This window comes from Eutrema salsugineum, unplaced genomic scaffold, assembly GCF_000478725.1.
Source record: "Eutrema salsugineum unplaced genomic scaffold, Eutsalg1_0 scaffold_3, whole genome shotgun sequence".
Lineage (NCBI taxonomy): Eukaryota > Viridiplantae > Streptophyta > Magnoliopsida > Brassicales > Brassicaceae > Eutrema > Eutrema salsugineum.
The window spans coordinates 8,254,101-8,266,441 of NW_006256756.1; the positions used below are offsets into that span (position 1 = coordinate 8,254,101).

At 41.8% G+C, this 12,341-nt stretch overlaps 1 non-coding gene across 1 annotated transcript; it reads right to left on the bottom strand.

The window, feature by feature from the left end:
* Positions 1 to 678: 678 nt before the first annotated feature.
* Positions 679 to 783, bottom strand: LOC112085844. Its single transcript, XR_002899132.1, has one exon. It is a non-coding gene; the product is annotated as a small nucleolar RNA R71 (small nucleolar RNA).
* Between the last annotated feature and the right edge of the window lie 11,558 nt (positions 784 to 12,341).

The following is a 12,341-nucleotide window of genomic DNA, read 5'->3' on the forward strand; positions in this document are numbered from 1 at the left end:
GATGAACGCAAGGAATGGCCAACAATGACCAGCCTGGAGATCCTATCAACCGAGCTTTACATATGGACCAAGACGGGTCCAAACATGGAGAAAATGAAGCGAACAATCACAGAGAAGGTGATCATGCTCGACAAGATGGAGAAGAGGATGAGGTTCCTCCAAGAAACCACCAAAACTGCGAGAGAGAAGAACGTGAAGACCTTGATGCACCTATCAATGCAGCCGATGGTGACCACCAAGGGATGCAGCAGAATGGAAGCGTTGACCATCCTGTTCAAGCAGCAAATCAACATCGAAGACAAGCCAGGAACCATCGCATAGCTGATTTCGATGCACCTACTCAAAATTTCAGAACCGATCTGCAATTCAAGTTCCATTTCCGAACCGAAATGAGTTTGAAGTCGAGCCTCAAATCATCTCATTGGTGAAAGAAAACCAATTCCATGGAGTTTCTTCTGAACACCCAATGGACCATATCGAGCTCTTTGAAGAAATCTGCAGCATGATGAGAACAAACCAAGTTCCAGCAGACTATTTAAAGTGTAAGTTGTTCCCTTTTTCATTAGCAGATAAAGCTCACCGTTGGTTGAAATCTTTGCCTGCAGGATCGATTACTAATTGGGAAGAGTGTAAAACTGTTTTCCTAAATCACTTCTATACTAAGTCAAGGTCGAACTTGTTGAGAACAAAGATCTCAAGCTTTCAGCAAGGACCGAGTGAACCTTTCTATGAAGCCTGGGAACGTATTAAGTAGTATGAACGTGATTGCCCTCACCATGGATTTCCGGGATCAAGTCTGCTGACCACCTTTTACCGAGGTTTGCAACCAAAATACAAACTTTTTCTTGATACAGCTAGCAATGGAGATTTTGGACAAAAGACGATAGCACAAGGAAGAGCCCTCATCGAGAATTTGGGTCAAGCCAATAGCAATGATTTTCCTGAATACGATCGCTCGACGAAGCAAACCGGAACAGACAACAAGGAGATAACCGAGTTGAAGAACATGATATGCCAGCTTTTGAAGAGCGACAATCCCCCAATCCATGCTTATGAGACCAACAATGGCGCAGAAGATGAAGGACCTAGTGATATCGATCACATTAATCAAGTCTTTCCAGAAGAAGAGGTGAACTATGTAGGAGCACAAGTACCATATCCAAATCACTTCAACAATGGCTTCAATAACAACTTCCGGAATGCAAATTACAACAATCTCTCTTACCGCAATCCAAATGTGGAGAATCCTCAAGATCAGTACTCTCCACCACAGCAAAAATCCTTCCAAAACAAGTTCCAAGGTGGAAACTTTGGAGGGACAGGAGCTTATCAACCGCGACAGCCATATAACGATCAAGGTACGGGTTTTAACAATCAATTTGTACAACAGCAAGGAGTCACGACGAACCAGCTAGCTTTACAAATCGGTAGACTTGAACAGTCCATCGAACAGCTTGTTATGACGAGCGAGAAAGCATCTAAAGACATGAACGTGAAGGTTGACTGCATGTACAATGACCTGAACGGGAAGTTTGAAGCTTTATCTTCGAACGTAAAAAACCAAACGTACAAGTTGCCCAAACAGCCGACTATATGAAGAGGCAAAGTGGAGCTCTTCCAGGAAGAGTTGAGGATAACCCTAAAAGGTTTTGCAATGCCATAACCACACTGCCCGAAGAAGAAGCCAGAACCGATGGAAAGAATGAAGAAACCCCAATCTTTGTACCACTTTACAAGGATGTCGATGCCAAGCAGCCACCATTCAAGGTACCTCAACGATCACTTTTTCAAAGGCTTAAAAAGCCGACGATTCAGAACGTTTTGTTTTCCAATGTTTCATTTCAGGAATCAAGTTCACAGACTGTCTGTGCGATTCCGGAGCCAATGTCAACATCATGCCAAAGACATTTGCCAAAAAATTGGGCATAAAAACCTTAAGGACATCGACAGTCAAGGTTATCTTTGGAGATTCATCTCAAAAAGATACTGAAGGGGAAATTCATGATCTACAAGTTCTAGTAGGAGACAAGATTGTTCCAACAGATTTTCAAGTCCTGGAAATGGATAAAGACAAGGAGAGGCCACTCATTTTCGGGAGACCATTTCTGGCTACCATAAGAGCAGTAATCGATCACGCAAACCGGCATGCTGTTTTCCTCAACGTAGATCGCAGAAGGTTTTATCCGACTATCCTAGATAATTTTCCAAACAAAGGAAACCGGCCAAAAGAGAAAGAAAAGGAGAAGCCGTTGCAAAGATCAAGATCATCATTCCACCGGATGCAACAGAAACTAGTGAGGACCAAATTCAGGAGCTGATCGAAAACACAAAAAAAGTTTTAAACAACGTTAAGGTCCAAAAGAAGAGTAAAGGAAAGAAGATGGCTCCTCAAGGAGAAGAAGTGAGATCTCCAGCGACCGGAAGTGATAAAGGCACATAAAGTGGAGTGCCATTCAAATCAGCCTGATTCTTCATGCCTATGTCGAGCTAAACGACTTAAAACAAAAACGCTTAATGGGAGGCAACCCATTTAGGTACTCTTTCTTTTAGTTTTCTTTTCCTTTTTACAATTTATGTTCTCTTTTTCTTTTAAGTTTCAGGTATTTTATAAAACAAAAACATAAAAAATCAGAAAATTAGAAAAACCAAGAAAGAAGGATAGGTTTTTTGCTGCTCGGCCCGGCAAAAACCTGAAAGTTGGACGAAGGCCGCAGGAAAAAGGGCCGCGGTCGCGACCAACTGACCCGCGGCCAAGGCATCATCGACCGCGGCACCATGAATGTGAACGCGGCCGAGCCTATAACCACCGCGGTTGCGCGTCTCCTGACCGCGGCCGTTGGTCGTTGAGACGGGAACTCGGATTTCCGCCGCTTTTCAAAAGTTACCTGGTGTTTCCCGGTGATTCCTGGAGCATTCTCGGTAAAGCCCGTTAAGATTTTCCATAAGTTTTAAATTCCCCATTGCATACAAAACAAGACAGGTAAGTTCCCGTAAACTTTTGAATTCCTGTAAATTTTCCGTTTTCTCTACAAAAACACTTTTTAAAGAAAAGAAATGCACTTTTTGGATCAAAAACTCCTTTTTCTCTTCTCTTCCAAAAGACTTGGAGATTTAGGTGATAGAACATCTTTTTCAATTCTTAACCTTTTTAAGAGATTCTTGGCCCAAACCTCACTCTTTTTTCAAAGCTGATTTCAAATCTATCATCAAATCCCTCTTTCCAGCAAGGTATTTAGTTCAAACTCGCCATTTTTAATTGATTTTAGAATTTAGGGTTTTCTTAAAAAGCCCAAATCTTGGTTTAAAATGGTGGAAATAGCTTAAGAACAATAGATTATCCTTCTAGGTTATCTGAAAATCGATTTTAACACCTAGCTTAAGAAGAATTGAGATTTTTGAAATTTGGATTCTACATGCTTTATAAAAATCGAATTCGGAACAGCAAAATTGATGAATTTGATTAAGTCTTGTGTGATTAGTGATTAGTATTAGGTAACCTATAGATTTGACATGGAAATTGCTAATTAAAACCGATTTTTAGAAGATTTCTATGTTGAGAACATAAAAAATCCGAATCTGGTCATGAACTACTCGATTTCTTCAATTCAATGTTAATTATGCTTGCTCATGGTTTTAACTAATCTCTTGATACTAGGATTAGTATAACTGATCGTTAATTTGTTAATATCAGCATCCATATTCACTCTTTTTCCAAGAATCATCTCGACTTGTAGGAAAATGGAACAAACCAGATCCAGAAGAAGCCGTCGTACTGGTGACAGCTCTGAGGACATTCCCGATGATGTTACTTTTGGAGAGTACATGTTGAACCAAGGCAGACCGAGAAGAAGAAACTACGTGATGAGACTGCTCCAGAACTCAAAAGAAACACGAGCAACTCCCGAGCCACCACAGATCCGATACATTGGCAAAGAGATAAACCCGAGAGTGGACTATGCAAGACGTTTCAAGAAGCTGAACATCAAACCTACGCCTTGCATTGATTATCATACACTTGAGATGCTTGGAATCAGAGAAGATGTAATCTGGTACATCGATGCACTTAAGCTGAGATCCTACATGGAGCTGAACCTTCCAACTTATCCCGAGCTAGTCCGCGAGTTCTTAGCAACTATTACACTCCACCACACGAAGAGGAGGAACCCTAGAGCATCTGATGGCATCTTGTCATTCTCTATCTGCAGACAAACTTACTCGCTCACCATTTCTGCACTTTGTGAGGCTCTTAAGCTTCCATACACTGATGGCATTCACCTTGAAGACGAACCCAATTTTAACTTGTGGAGAGAGATGGGTCATGGCGTCTATGATAGTGGGAGATCCAAGTCAGCCCTTTTTACTCATCCTGCAGTGAGAGTTGTGCACGAACTCTTAGCACATACGATTTTCTCTAGAGCCAACATGAGATGTGTTTTGAAGACCGAGCTCATTATAATTCAGATGCCATTTATGGACGACCCACGACTTGCATGCTTTGCCTGGATCATAGCACAGAACATGGTGAAGGTGAAGCATGATTTACATGGTTGTGAGGACGCTACTCCAGCTTACGGGAGCGCTATTACAGCGATACTACAGGCTGTAGGATTGGATTTCTCATCTGATGATCCACTTTCCGATGTCTGGTATGACCTACTTTATCTCTCTCGCGATCACTACTATCTCTCGTGCCGCTTTCAATCCAGACAGGTTTGGTTACAAGTATTGCACTGGCACCGAGGAGCACCGAGTCTGCTTACCTTCAGCATCAGTCCCGAGATTGTGTAACGGAGGACGTCTGCGATGGACTCGGGAACCCGATGAGTTTCTGCCATCTGTGCCTCGTCTACCATTCACCATCGGCCAATACATAGTGGCCAAGGAAAAACGCGATGCAGCTGCGGCCCGTGCTCACTTTCAGCCATCTGTTTTGACCGGCCATACTTCATCATCGACATCGTCACACACACATTCTGATCTGGAGCGCAGAGTTGAGAGACAAGGACGACGCTTTGAGCGCGTTGTCACTTTCCTACAGGAGCAACACCAGTTCTAAGCAGGCACATCGGAGGATGAGTGATTGGTCATCACTTCACTGTCGTTTGACAGCCATCACGGTTCTATCATCATTTTCTTTTCTTTTATCTTATCTTATTTTCCCTTTTATTCACCATCTTCTCACCAACTTTTTCACACTAGGGACAGTGTGATTTAAGTTTGAGGGAGGATGTCTATTCATACTAATCATTTTCTTGCTTTTGCTTTCAAATTTCAAGCACTTTTTAAATTTTAATATGTAACCTATTCGACCTTAAGTATTATTCAGGAATGTTTGACACAAAACTATGATGATTTAGACCTGCACGCTTCTACACTATGCATGATAGCTCATTTGTGGTTAGCACTAGACTAGGCGGTAGCTAGAGTACTTGCACTACGAACTCCCACCAGAGGACTTCTATTCATGGAGATTCTCTCTAACAGAATATACTAGCTCCTTTTATTTGACCTTAATATTGATATCTAATTTTCTCATCATTGATTTTAGGCAGGCATCGACATACACATCTAAACGTCTTTTACCCTCATTTTTACCACTCTTTGTCGTCCTAGATGACAGTTCAACTTTATCTGGTACCATACCTTAAACCCAAAACCCTTTTTTCAATTCTCATGCATTCTCTCTTTAGTTTATATCAGCAGATATGTGCAAAAACGTCGGAGAGAAGAGGAGCGACGCAGTTTTCAGTCACTCACAAGGAAGACTGAATGGAATTGGGAAGGAAGAATATCAGAAACCTTATTAAGCTTTACAAGACTGATTTTAATTGGTAATTTCATGCTCTCTATGACTCTATATCTAAAGGTGTTCTCTCTTTTCAAAAAAAAAAAAATGAATGAAAAGAGAGAGAGAAACAAAAAGCCTAATGAGTCTTAGATTGTGGAAAATTTTGGAGCAAGAAGCAACTACTATTCGTTTAAGGAGCTATGGTTTTGAAAGATTTACAAAAATTTAAGTCTGGGGGAGTTAGGAGAGAACCTGAGGAAGAAAACCAGGAATCTATGGCAAGAAGAAAGTGACTGAAAACTGTGGATGCCAACAGCTTCACTCTCTCTTGCGGTTTTGCATAATGTCCTGCATCCTCCAGATCTTCAGGTAACCCGTAGACACTTTAAGCCTTACCCCTAGAATAACCCTTTTTACAGCTAGCCTAGATTGACTTGCTTATATTTTCTTTGATGAGAACCACCAAGATTTTTAATGAATGTTAAGAGCTAGTTGACTGGAAGTTAGATCTTAGTGCAATAGATTTCCGCATGACGGATTAACGGACTAGTTATGCCCATATTGCTAGTGAGAATTCTCTAGGTTATTCCCGATTGATGCATAATGATAAATATTGGTCTAGAAGTTTGGTCTCTGAGATTTTGTTTAGTTCCTGCGTTTTCAAACCTTTCACCGAGATCTGGCCTTTGTTTTGTTTGAGGACAAACAAAAGACTAAGTCTGGGGGAGTTGATAACACTGGAATTTGACCATTTTTATGAATCACTTTAATGTCTTTTACAAGTGTTTTTACTCCATTTTCAAAGGTTTTCAAAGGATTTCTATGTTTTTGGATTTTAAAAGACTTTTCAGGTAATTTGGGATAAAGAGGCACAAATTTGAACAAAAAGACTCTTTTGGATAAATGCACACCATCAGAACTCTCATGGAGAGACGAAGACCTTCTCACCGTCTGATCACCCTCAAAATTGGACAACTTATAGAAGAATCAACCAGCTTTCAAATGCACTTGGTTTGGAGACATTCCAACGGTTGGATCTCAAGTTATTCCATTAGCCCCGGAGCCACTTAAAGACGGCCAGCAAGTCACGTGACTGCGGCCACCAGTCCATTCCCCGCGGTCACAAGCTTCCCGACCGTGGCCAACCACCTATTTCCCGCGGTCACAGCATTCCCGACCGTGGCCGGCCAACTCCGAATTAAAGCCCATATTTCTGAAGCTCAAAGTCATTTTTCAGCCTCAATTCCGGAATCCTAGAGACCATGGAGTATTGAAGACTATAAATACTTGTCATTTAGGTCATTTTTAGACACCACCTTCATACTTTACAGAAACCCTTTTCCTTTAGCCGTTTTTATGCGATTTTTGTAGAAGATTGTTCAAGTCTGAGTTCTTCAATAGAGAAGCTTTCTTTCATCTCTTTTCTTTACTGTTTTGATTACTTTTATTAAAACCAATGATGATGTCGACCTCAGCCATGTCTGAGTAGATCCCGAGTTGGGCTTAGGGTTCCCGAAAGGGGCTCTTATAATCGATTAAGACATCTAGGTTTATAGATCTGGGATTTTAACTCTGTTCTCTGTTTATTCTCGTTCTTATTGCATGTATGTTTGATTGATCACCTAGTATCTGATCTAGATAGTTAGTGTTGCGAAAGTTTTCATTAGGTAACAGACCTAGAATGAAACAGGCGATATTTCCATAGGAGTGGAACCCTACCTGTGGCGAGATCGTGAGTATTGACGAGTCTTGTGCAGCTCTTGCGTTCTCTCCCTTCCAGGGCCAGAGTGGAAACCTACTGGTCAAGGTTGCGAGAAACAGTTGATTATGATCACGACAGTGACGTAGTCATACCGCCGTACTCTAGCTCTAGAACCCTATATTTCGATATCCGTCAATCCCAATCTATCATCCCTAGTGTTAAAACCGTTTATGATCCCTGTAGAGTTCCCGAAAGCTCAGCGTTTTTAGCCATAGTTTACAAACCAATCAATTTTTACTTGCTTATTTAGATCTGCATTTCAATTGTTTAGGTTCGATATTTTGCTTGCTTTACTTGCTTTTCATTCGATTTTCTACTTGTTTTCTAGGATAGATTTATTTGCTTTCTTTCGTTTTAGTTTAATCATTGACAAACAACCAACCTCTAAAACCAATCTAGTCTAGACAAAAAGTTAGAAATCATAGAAGAATACCAGGCACACAAATATCTGTGGATTCGATCCCTAAATACTACAACTGATTAGCTGTGCACTTGCGACTTTCATTTGTTTTTGTTAAGGGTAAAACTTGTTCCCTCACGCAGTTGACACGCATCAATAGGTTACATATTAAAATTTAAAAAGTACTTGAAATTTTGAAAGGAAAAGCAAGAAAATGATTAGTACGGATAGACATCCTCCCCCATACTTAAATCACTGTGTCTCCAGTGTGAAAAAGTTGGTGAGAAGATGGTGAATAAAAGGGAAAATAAACTAAGATAAGAGAAAAGAAATTGATGATAGAACCGTGATGGCTGTCAAATGACAGTGAAGTGCTGATCAATCACTCATCTTCAGATGTGTCTGCTTTGAACTGGTGCTGCTCCTGTAGGAAGGTGACAATGCGCTCAAAGCGTTGTCATTGTCTCTTAACTCTGCGCTCCAGATCAGAATTTGTGTGTGATGATGTCGATGATGAAGTGTGGCCGGTCGAAACAGATGGCTGAAGGTGAGCACGGGCCGCAGCTGCATCGCGCTTTGCCTTGGCCACTATGTGTTGGCTGATGGTGAATGGTAGACGAGGCACAGATGGCAGAATCTCATTGGGTTCCGGAGTCCACCGCGGACGTCCTCCGTTACACAATCTCGGGACTGATGCTGAAGGTAAGCAGACCCAGTGCTCCTCGGTGCCAGTGCAATACTTTTAACCAAACCTGTCTGGATCGAAAGCGGTACGAGAGATAATGTGATCACGAGAGAGATAGAGTAGATCATACCAGACGTCAGGAAGTGGATCATCAGATGAAAAGTCAAATCCTACAGCCTGTAGTATCGCTGTAATAGCGCTCCCGTAAGCTGGAGTAGCGTCCTCGCAATCATGTAAATCATGCTTCACCTTCACCATGTTCTGTGCTATGACCCAGGCAAAGCAGGCAAGTCGTGGGTCGTCCATAAATGGCATCTGAAGAGTAATGAGCTTGGTCTTCAGAACACATCCCATGTTGGCTCTAGAGAAAATCATGTGTGCTAAGAGTTTGTGCACAACTCTCACTGCAGGATGAGTAAAAAGGGCTGACTTGGATCTCCCGCTATCATAGACGCCATGACCCATCTCTCTCCATAGGTCAAAATCGGGTTCTTCTTCAAGGTGAATGCCATCAGTGTATGTAAGCTTAAGAGCTTCACAAAGTGCATAAATGGTGAGTGAGTAAGTCTGTCTGCGGATAGAGAATGACAAGATGCCGTCAGATGCTCTGAGGTTCATCCTTTTCGTGTGGTGGAGGGTGACAGTTGCTAAGAATTCGCGGACTAGCTCGGGATAAGTTGGAAGGTTCAGCTCCATGTAGGGTCTCAGCTTAAGTGCATCGATGTACCAGATTACATCTTCTCTAATTCCAAGCATCTCGAGTGTATGATAATCAATGCAAGGCGTAGGTTTGATGTTCAGCTTCTTGAAACGTCTTGCATAGTCCACTCTCGGGTTGATCTCTTTCCCAATGTATCGGATATGTGGTGGTTCGGGAATTGCTCGTGTTTCTCTTGAGTGCTGGAGCAGCCTCATCACATAGTTTCTTCTTCTCGGTCTGGCTTGGTTCAGCATGTACTCTCCAAGAGTAACATCATCGGGAATGTCCTCCGATCTGTTTTGTTCCATTTTCCTACAAGACGAGATGATTCTTGGAAAAAGAGTGAATATGGATGCTGATTTTAACACATTAGCGATCAGTTATACTAATCATAGTATCAAGAGATTAGTTAAAACCACAAGCAAGCATAATTGTCATTGAATCGAAGAAATCGAGTAGTTCATGACCAGATTCGGATTTTTGATGTTCTCAACATAGAAATCTTCTAAAAATCGGTTTTAATGAGCAATTTACATGTCAAATCTATAGGTTACCTAATACTAATCACTAATCACATAAGACTAAATCTAATTCACCAATCTTGCTGTTCCAAATTCGATTTTTATAAAGCATGTAGAATCCAAATTTCAAAAATCTCAATTCCTCTTAAACTAGGTGTTAAAATCGATTTTCAGATAACCTAGAAGGATAATTTAATGTTCTTAATCACCGGGAAATCACCGGGAAACACCAGGTAACACCGGGAAACACCAGGTAACACCGGGAAATACCAGGTAACACCGGGAATCACCAGGTAACACCGGGAATCACCAGGAAACACCAGGTAACACTGAGAATAACCGGGAAATCACCAGGTAACACCGGGAATCACTGGGAAATCATCAGGTAACTTTTGAAAAGCGGCGGAAGTCCGAGTTCTCGTCTCAACGACCAACGGCTGCGGTCAGGAGACGCGCTACCGCGGTGATTATAGGCTCGGCCACGGTCACATTCACGGTGCCGCGGTCGATGATGCTTCGGCCGCGGGTTGGTTGGTCGCGACTGCAGCCCTTTTTTCTGCGGCCTTCGTCCAACTTTCAGGTATTCTGCCGGGCCGAGCAGCTAAAAACCTCTCTTTTTCTCGGTTTTTCTAATTTTCTGATTTTTTTTGTGTTTTTGTTTTATAAAAATACCTGAAACTTAAAAGAAAAAGAAAACATAAATTGTAAAAAGGAAAAGAAAACTAAAAGAAAGAGTATCTAAATGGGTTGCCTCCCATTAAGCGCTTTGTTTTAAGTCGTTTAGCTCGACGTAGGCATGAAAAGTCAGGCTGATTTGAATGGCACTCCACTTGATGTGCCTTTATCATTTCCGGTCGCTGGAGGTTTAACTTCTTCTCCTTGAAGGGCCGTCTTTTTTCCTTTACTCTTCTTTCGGACCTTAACGTTGTTTAAAACTTTTTTTGTGTTTTCGATCAGCTCCTGGATTTGGTCCTCACTACTTTCTGTTGCATCCGGTGGAATGATGATCTTGATCTTTGCAAAAGCTTTCGGCTTCTCAATTTCTTTCTCTTTTGGCCGGCTTCCTTTGCTTGGAAAATCATCTAGGATAGTCGGATAAAACCTTCTGCGATCTACGTTGAGGAAAACAGCATGCCGGTTTGCGTGATTGATTACTGCTCCTACAGTAGCCAGAAATGGTCTCCTGAAAATGAGTGGCCTCTCCTTGTCTTTATCCATATCCAGGACTTGAAAATCTGCTGGAACAATCTTGTCTCCTACTAGAACTTGTAGATCATGAATCACCCCTTCAGTATCTTTTTGAGATGAATCTCCAAAGATAACCTTGACCGTCGATGTCTTTAAGGTTTTTATGCCCAATTTTTTGGCAAATGTCTTTGACATGATGTTGACATTGGCTCCGGAATCGCACAGACAGTCTATGAACTTGATTTCTGAGATGAAATATTGGAAAACAAAACATCCTGGATCGTCGGATTTTGAAACGGTGAACGTTGAGGTACCTTGAATGGTGGTTGCTTGGCATCGACATACTTGTAAAATGGTACAAAGATTGGGGTTTCTTCATCCTTTCCATCGGTTCTGGCTTCTTCTTCGGGCAGCGTGGTTATGGCATTGCAAAATCTCTTGGGGTTATCCTCAACTCTTCCGGAAAGAGCTCCACTTTGTCTCTTCATAGAATCGGCTGTTTGGGCTACTTGTACGTCTAGCTTTTTGACGTGCTAAGATAAAATTTTAAACTTCCCGTTCAGGTCATTGTACATGCAGTCAACCTTCACGTTCATGTCTTTAGATGCTTTCTCGTTTGTCATAACGAGTGTTGGATGGACTGTTCAAGTCTTCCGATTTGTGAAGCTAGCTGGTTCGTAGTGACTCCTTGCTGTTGTACAAATTGATTGTTAAAACCCGTACCTTGATAGTTATAGGGCTATCGCGGTTGATAAGCTCTTGTCCCTCCGAAATTTCCACCTTGGAACTTGTTTTGGAAGGGTTTATGCTGTGGTGGGTAGTACTGATCTTGAGGATTCTCCACATTTGGATTGCGGTAAGAGAGATTGTTGTAATTTGCATTCCGGAAGTTGTTGTTGAAGCCATTGTTGAAGCGATTTGGATATGGTGCTTGTGCTTCTACATAGTTCACCTCTTCTTCTTGAAAGGCTGGATTAATGTGATCGATATCACTAGGTCCTTCATCTTCTGCGCCATTGTTGGTCTCACAAGCATGAATTGGGTGATTGTTGCTTTTCAAAGCTGGCTCATCATGTTCTTCAACTCGGTTATCTCCTTGTTGTCTGCTCCGGTTTGCTTCGTCGAGCGATCGTATTCAGGACAATCATTGCTATTGGCTTGAGCCAAATTCTCGATGAGGGCTCTTCCTTGTGCTATCGTCTTTTTTCCAAAATTTCCATTGCTAGCTGTATCAAGCGAAAGTTTATATTTTGGTTGCAAACCTCAGTAAAATGTGCTCAGCAAGCTTGATCCGGGA